General features: G+C 33.5%; 1 pseudogene; it reads right to left on the bottom strand.

The window, feature by feature from the left end:
- Positions 1 to 7,591: 7,591 nt before the first annotated feature.
- Positions 7,592 to 7,795, bottom strand: LOC147821622 (U2 spliceosomal RNA; annotated as a pseudogene).

The following is a 7,795-nucleotide window of genomic DNA, read 5'->3' as shown; positions in this document are numbered from 1 at the left end:
AATTAATTCAGAAAAAGAAGAGACCTAGAAGAGCAAAAGCAATTCTAGGCAACAGAGTCATGCCTGCAACTTGAAACTATACTACAAAGCTACTGTGATAAAAACAGCATGGTACTGGCAAAGAAACAGATCTAAGGACCAGTGGAACAGATTAGAAGATGTAGAAATAACTCCAGACACACTCAGGCACCTTATCTTCAACAAAGGAGCCAAACACCCTTACTGGAGGAAAAATAGCCTCTTTAATAAATGGTGCTGGAAAAATTGGGTTTCAACTTGCCAAAGATTAAAACTAGATCTATATCTCTCACCATGCACTAAACTAAAATCCAAATGGATTAAAGATCTAAATATTAAAACAGAAATGCTGAACCAGCTGGAACAGAGGTTAGGCAGAACTCTTGAAGACATTGGTGTAAGGAAAAGATTTTATGAACAAAACCTCAGTTCCCCATGGATTAGCATAAACAATCAACAAGTGGGATCTCTTCTTATTAAAAACCTTCTGCACAGCAAGGGAAACCACTAGCAGTGTAAAGAGACAACCCAAAATGTGGGAAAAAATTTTCACGTGCTGTTCCTCAGACAAAGGTCTACTATATAGAATCTATAGAGAACTTAAAAAAAATCAGATCTCCCCAAATTTAAAGACCCAATCCGAAAATGGGCATCTGAAATGAACAGACATGTCTCAGGCAAAAAAGTAGAAATAGCAAACATATGAAAAAATTTTCAACATCACTCATCATTTGAGAGATGCAAATTAAAACAACACTGAGATTCCACCTCACCCTAGAATGAATGGCTGCTATCATGAAATCAATCAATAACAAATGCTTGTGGGGCTGTGGGGAAAGAGGAACACTTTTCCACTGCTGGTGGGAGTGCAGACCAGTGCAATCACTGTGGAAATCAGCATTGAGATACCTCAAAGAACTAGGATTGGAAGTCTCATTTGATCCAGTTATTTCCATGATGGGTGTCTTCCCTAAAGAATTAAAAGTATGATACCACAGTGATACATGTGCACCTATGTTCATAATAGAACAATTTGTGATAGGTAAAACTTGGAAACAGCCCAATTGCCCTTCAACTGGAGACTGGATAAAGAAAATGTGTTTTATTATGAAATGGATTCATAAAAATTGAGAAATTAGAGACATTTATAGATACATGGATGCACATTGAGACCATACTCTAAAGCGAAATAAACAGGACAAACATGTGTAAATACTAAATAGTTCCTCTCGTGTGAGAAACTGAAAGTGTAAATAAGGACTAAAATGTACAATAGATAATGTGAAATAGGAAGAAAAGATGAAAAGGGGAAGTGGGAGGGGTAGGGGAAAGGAAAGAAGGGAATAGAATTGATATGGGAAAATGAAAAAACGGAAACTAAGTCTTTGTAAATAGGGAGGGATGGAGGGGTTGTAGGGAGGGCAGGGGAATGGGCAAAAATAAGAACCAAGAGATATTATTTAAAGGTGCAAATCTCTAATGATGAATGTCATTATACTGTATACCTAAAATGCAACAATAAAACTAATTTTTTAAAAAAGAATGTAAAACTAGACAGCTACTAGAAGAAAACAGGGAAATACCTTGACCCTGACAAAGTTTTTACTGTATTCCCCAAACCACAGGCAACGATCACTGATAGTTTTTCTGTTTTGAAATGTCCTTATGTATTTTTCATTTTGGTTAGTGATGAATTCTGAAAATGAGTTAAGAAATATTTGTCCTGTTGGGTTATCAAATTTATCTAGTTCTCTTTGAGATAGCATAGTATGTGTCTCTGAAGGAATTGACCTATTAAATCTGCTATGAAATGTATGAATATATGTTTTATTTTTTTGGCAATCCATGGAATCAATAATGACGCCACATTTTTTCTTTCTGATAAAATTTATACACTTTTTATGCTTTTTGTTTCTTTTCCTTTCATAATTAGTTTACCTAAGACTATTCATTTTCATGGATCTTTTTAAAAAATCAGAGTTTATTTTCATTGCTTTTCTCCTATTATTTTATTGATGTACTATTCATTTATTATTTTGAGAATCCTTTCTATTTCTAAATTTGCATGTGACAATGTTTGGTGTACTTGGGAATCCTGTTTACCATTTTACATATGAGTATAATTGATAAAGAGTTCTCAAATACACTAAATATTTCACTTTCTTTCTCAGCATATTTGCATTAGCCTTAGATTTTCAGTAAATCAACTAAATTAATTTATAGCTTTTTAGATACTTAATGTCTAGATTAGACTGCTGCTGTGGCTAATCATTTTTACTCTAATTCAAAATTTCACATGTCCTTACTCCTCAGTTCCCTTTCATCATTTTTTTTCCCCATTAAGTTTATTGGTACATTTTCAGCATAAAATACAGTTACATTCATCATTGGGATCTTGTACCTTTACATGAGTATCTTGGTTCTTATTTTTTTCCCCTTCCCTTGCCCTCCCTTCACCCCCTCCATGCTTCCCTATTTGCAGAGACCTTGTTTCCATTTTTTTTCCTCTTCTCATATTTTTTCCTTTCCGTTTTTTCCCTTTCCCTATCCCTCACAATTCTCCTCCTCTTTTAGACCTTTTCTTCCTGTTATAAAATATCAGTTATACATTTTTTAAATTATACTATCAAGATCTAGGAGACATTACCACAGATTTTACAGAATTTAAAAGGATATAGAAAGCATATTACAAAAACTGTTTTTGAAATAAATTTGACAACTTCTAAGAAGTACCTTGGAAGACAAATTAATGAAACTAACTCTAGAGGAAATATAAAATTTGAATAGCACCTATTAAAGAAAGTATATTCCTAGCTTGAAAACCTACCTATATGACAACAGCAGCCTCATAAGGATTTTAACTGATAAATTATATCAAACAAAGAAGAAAAAAGAAGGAACACTTCTCCACTCATTTTAGGAAATCAACATTGTGCTAATCCTAAAACTGGATGAAGATAATAGAAGAAAAATGTATGAACATAGATAGAAAATTGTTTAACAAAACAAACTATTGGAAGTCAGATCTGGCAGTATGTAGAAAGTGGTTTTGTTATAGGGATGGCAGTGTTGGTTCAGCATTGGAAGAACCACCCCAAAAGCCATCATTTTAACAGAGGAAAGGAAAAAGCCATATGATCCTGTCACTAGTTGGAGAAAAAGTATTGGACTAAAATCTACAGCTGTGCATGGTAAAAGCTATCAGGAGACTCGGAGTAGAACAGAACCTTCTCAACAGATTAAAGACATGCACTCCATGCTTCCAGTGAGAACGCCTTATATGAATGGAGAAGATACAATGCTTTCTCCTTAACATGGGGAACAAGAGCAGATATGCTTACTCTTTATCTGTTCATTAAACTTTGAAACCTAGCCCCCACCCAAATAGTCTGGCAATAAAATGACACAACTAGGTTAGGATTGGCATGGCAGAAGCAAAATCTTTATATGTAGATGAAATGATCATCTACAGGGAAAATACTAAGAAATCTCTAGGAGCCCCTAGAACTTGTACTTGAATTTAGCAGGATTAGAAAACACAAGGTATATATAAAAATTCAGGTCTGTGTATACTTGCTATAAATGAAGAATTGGATATTGAAATTTAAAAGTTATGTAGGAGTACAAAGGACCTAGAAAGTTAAAAACAAAAACAGTGTTGGAAGACGTTTAGTACCTAATTTTAAGACTTCTTCTAAAGCTAGAGTAATCAAGGTAGTGTTGGTGTAAGGAAAGACATATAGATCATTTGAATAAAACAGAGAATCTAGAAATAGAATCACACATATATGATCCATTGAGTTTGGAAAAATTATTTAACATTAGCATTTTATAGAATATAAACTCAATTCAAGAGTCAAGGAAGAGATAGTGTCTTCAGCATACGGCACTAGAACACCTGGTATCTGTATATAAAAAATTAACCTCAACACTTTTTTCATACATGAAAATAACTTGAAGGGATCTATGAACCTAAATAAGAAAGCCTAAAAGTATAAAACTTTAAGAAGAAATTATAAGGGAAAATATTTATGAATTCAGGGTAGGCAAGAACTACCTAGGATACAGAAAACATGATGTATAAGACAAAAAAATTGATAAATGAGATTCCATCAAAATTTAGAACTTTAAATGACATCACTAACATGAAAAGTAGTCCTTAAACAGACCATATTTACAATACATATAACCTATGACCAGAATATACAAAGAATTATTAGAGCTCATTAATAGACAACCCAATTAGAATGTAGACATATGAAGATAGCCAGTATAGCACAAGGAATGGTGTGCAACTCTAGAATCAGAAAAATACTAATCAGTACAATAACAAGATAGAATTATACACTCATTAGGGAGATGAAGTCAAAAGTTTTAAAAGCCTTGTCATGGCTTTTTCTTTTTGTTGGATTCTCCCCCTTTGCATTTAATTTGTCACGCCCAATGGATTCATTCTGCTGGGTTTTCTGAGGTTGTGATCCTCATTGTCTTTTCCTAGGGTATTGTCTAAAACTTTTTGGAGTGCCAGTTTTGTATTCATGAACTTCCTGAGGTGCTCTTTGTCATGAAAGTATCTTATTTCTCCATCCATTTTGAAAGATAGTTTTGCAGGGTACATAAATCTGGGTTGGAGGCTGTTCTCCTTTAGGGCTTGAAATACATCACTCCGAGGTCTTCTTGTGTTGAGGGTTTGCATTGAGAAGTCTGCTGTGATTCTGATGGGCTTTCCTTTGTATGTAATTTGTTTCTTTTCTCTCACTGCTTATAGAATTTTGTTCTTCTGTTGGATTTCTGGAATCCTAACTATTATATGCCTATGTGTAGACTTTTTTTTGATTAAGCCTAGCTGGAGTCCTATATGCCTCATTTATCTGTATGTCAAGTTCTTTTCCCCTCCTTGGGAAGTTTTCTGCCATCACTTCTGTGAAGAGTTTTTTTTTTATGTCATCTGCACTCTCTCCTCTTTCTTCATTGACTCCAATCAGTCTTATGTTATTCTTCTTTGCATCATCTAGCAGCTGCTGGATTGATTTCTCATGTTCCCTTACAATTTTATAGCACTTTTTCTTTTCCTCATCACTAATTGCAGTCTTATCTTCTATATGTGAAATTCTATCCACACATTGGTTCATTCTGCTGTGCAGACTTTCAATGGAGTTTTTAATCTCCTGGAAATCTGTTTGTATCTGTTTTATGGATTCCATTTGTTTCCTGTGTTGGGATTCCATCATGTTCCTCAGATCCTCTATTTTTTTAATCTGTGTCCTCTCTAGATTTATTAATCATGTCTTGCACCATGAGCACAATCTTTGCTGTTATCTGAGTAATTATTTCTGATTTCAGTTTTCCCAGATCCTCTTTTGTTGCCAGTTCAGAGAGTCCAGGTGGTTGAGTATCAGATTGTTCCAACTCATTTCCCTTTGGGGTTGCTGTAGGTGATCCAGAAGTCTGTTTTTGAGGCTTGTTTACCAGTCTTCTCATTTCCACGGTGGGGGGAGTGCTTCTGGTGCCTGCGCAGCTCACCTTCTCTGCCCTAGGAGCCTGGGATGGAGGCGGGGAGCTTCCTTCCAGGTGCTGGGACCGGCTGCACTTCTCTGCCCTAGGAGCTTGGGATGGAGGCCTCTCTTTCATCTTATAGTTCTCTTTGGTTGCCTGGAGATTTCCTTTACTTCTTGAAAGCTACTAGAAACCATTGAAAAGTATGTGCAGGGTACATCAAAATATTTTTCTTCCACAATTGCATATGTAATCTCTCCTTTTAAAGCATAAATATATATATATAATAAAATAAAATACACAATATAAAATATGTAAAAGGGAGAAAAAATTCTAAATACTACTTTATTATAAAGTGCAAGAAGAATAAAAACAGTTGGAAAACTAATGGAACAAAAAGAAATGTTTACTAGATTTGTATCATATTTACACACACAAAGAATTGCTAAAATGTGAACAGCAGTTCTTATTATAATTTCATGTCACAAGCTAGACAGTTTTACAACTGAAATAGTTTCAGTTAGCATGGATTAATTTTTATTGCTACTCAAATGTCTTTCAAAGATGAGATGTCAGCTCTGAATATTCCTTTTTTCTTGTTATTCAGATAGCTCTTTTCTTTTACTATTTCATTTGAGTGAGCTTAATATGACTGTACTAACTAAAAGTTAATTTGATGTAAAATCATTTACACTTAGTTCAATATCATAAAAATTAGTTAATATTAAATGTATGCACACACATGCACCGTTTTTAAGTATATAGTTTTTGTCATTGAAGAATGATAGCACTATTGAGAAGGAAGATTGTTTTCACTTCCTTGAATATTATTTTTCTGAGTGTTCCAGTGCCTTGCACATAAAGGGTTATTAATACTAATTATTGAAGAAAGAAGCAAATCACACTGTTGATTGCAATGTAAATTAAACCAAAAAACCATTATAATTTATCATTTGTTCTTTCCTGTTGCCTTGTTTCAAGTATTTGAAGATGTCAACAAAAGAATCAGAATATTTTCATGTATTATAAAGAATGATGTGTGGAGTTATTTAGGGAGAAGAATATCTAAATGTGTGAAGTAGCGTTATTATCTGGCATTAGATTGGAAGACACTTGTGTTAAATACAAAGAAAATGTAATAAAAGATTCTATACAAGGTGGAATTTCTATGCAGTAGGATAACTTTATGTAATATAAAACACAGAACTGTGAGAATTTGTATGATTGTTAAAACTATAAACAATAAATAACCTTATATTAATTAAGAAACTAATGACTTCATTATATGTGCTATCAAAATTATCTAGAAAGAAAAAGGAGAAGACTTTCGCCAATAATTTTCTCAATTTCAAAGTAATGTGAAATTCACAGTTTAAAGGAGTATATTAAATTGGATGCTTAGGAAATTTTAAATTTTGATTTTGTTTTAAAGTCAGATTAAAAAAAAAAGTTTAAACCTCTTATGTAGACCTTGCTTCTCAACTGCTATAAACAAGGCTTGGGGAAATGATTAATAGACAAAATAAACAGTACAGTTTCAGGCCAATGTGTTTGATGAAACACATACAAAGCCTTCCATTACATATCAGCAAACTGAATCTAATAAAATAGTGCAAGAATTATTCACTTTCACCATGTGAGTTTTATTCTAAAGATACAAAGATTAGTCAAAATGCACAGATCAATAGATGTTATACATCTCATCAAGAGACTGAAGGGAAAAAACATGATCATCTTAAAAGATACATAAAATGCATTTAATAAAATTTAATATTATTTACTTATTAATAATTCTAAATAAATTAGAAGACGCACATCTCATCATAATAAAGGTCACATGTAATTAGCCAATAGCCAACATTATACCAAATGAGAAAAATTTGAAAGTTATTTCTCTAACTTTTGGACTATGACAAGGATGTTCATTTTTTTTTACCACTTTTATTCCACATTGTACTGCAATTCCAAGCTTGAAGCCATTCTCTTGAGGCGAGGGAAGAAAGGGCATCCAAAATGCAAAAGAGGAAGTCAAGTTAGCACTGTGTAAGGATGACATGATAATACCTAAAAACTCCACCAGAAAAACCAATTAGTGCTGATGAATGAATTCAACATCATTAATAAGGGAAATGCACATCAAGCCACAATTAGAAATAGCCTCTCTTCAGCATGAATAGGTAGGATCAAAGACAAATGACAACAGTGCTGGCAGGGATATGGATCAAAAGAAAACCCTGGCATGTTACTACACTTGATCTTAGCCAAAAGGCCGAGAAGTGAT

Source organism: Heterocephalus glaber, unplaced genomic scaffold (assembly GCF_053883595.1).
Source record: "Heterocephalus glaber isolate CG9 unplaced genomic scaffold, H.glaber_assembly_v1.0 deba00001724, whole genome shotgun sequence".
In the NCBI taxonomy this organism is placed as follows: Eukaryota; Metazoa; Chordata; class Mammalia; order Rodentia; family Bathyergidae; genus Heterocephalus; species Heterocephalus glaber.
This window is presented reverse-complemented; position numbering and strand designations above follow the sequence as displayed.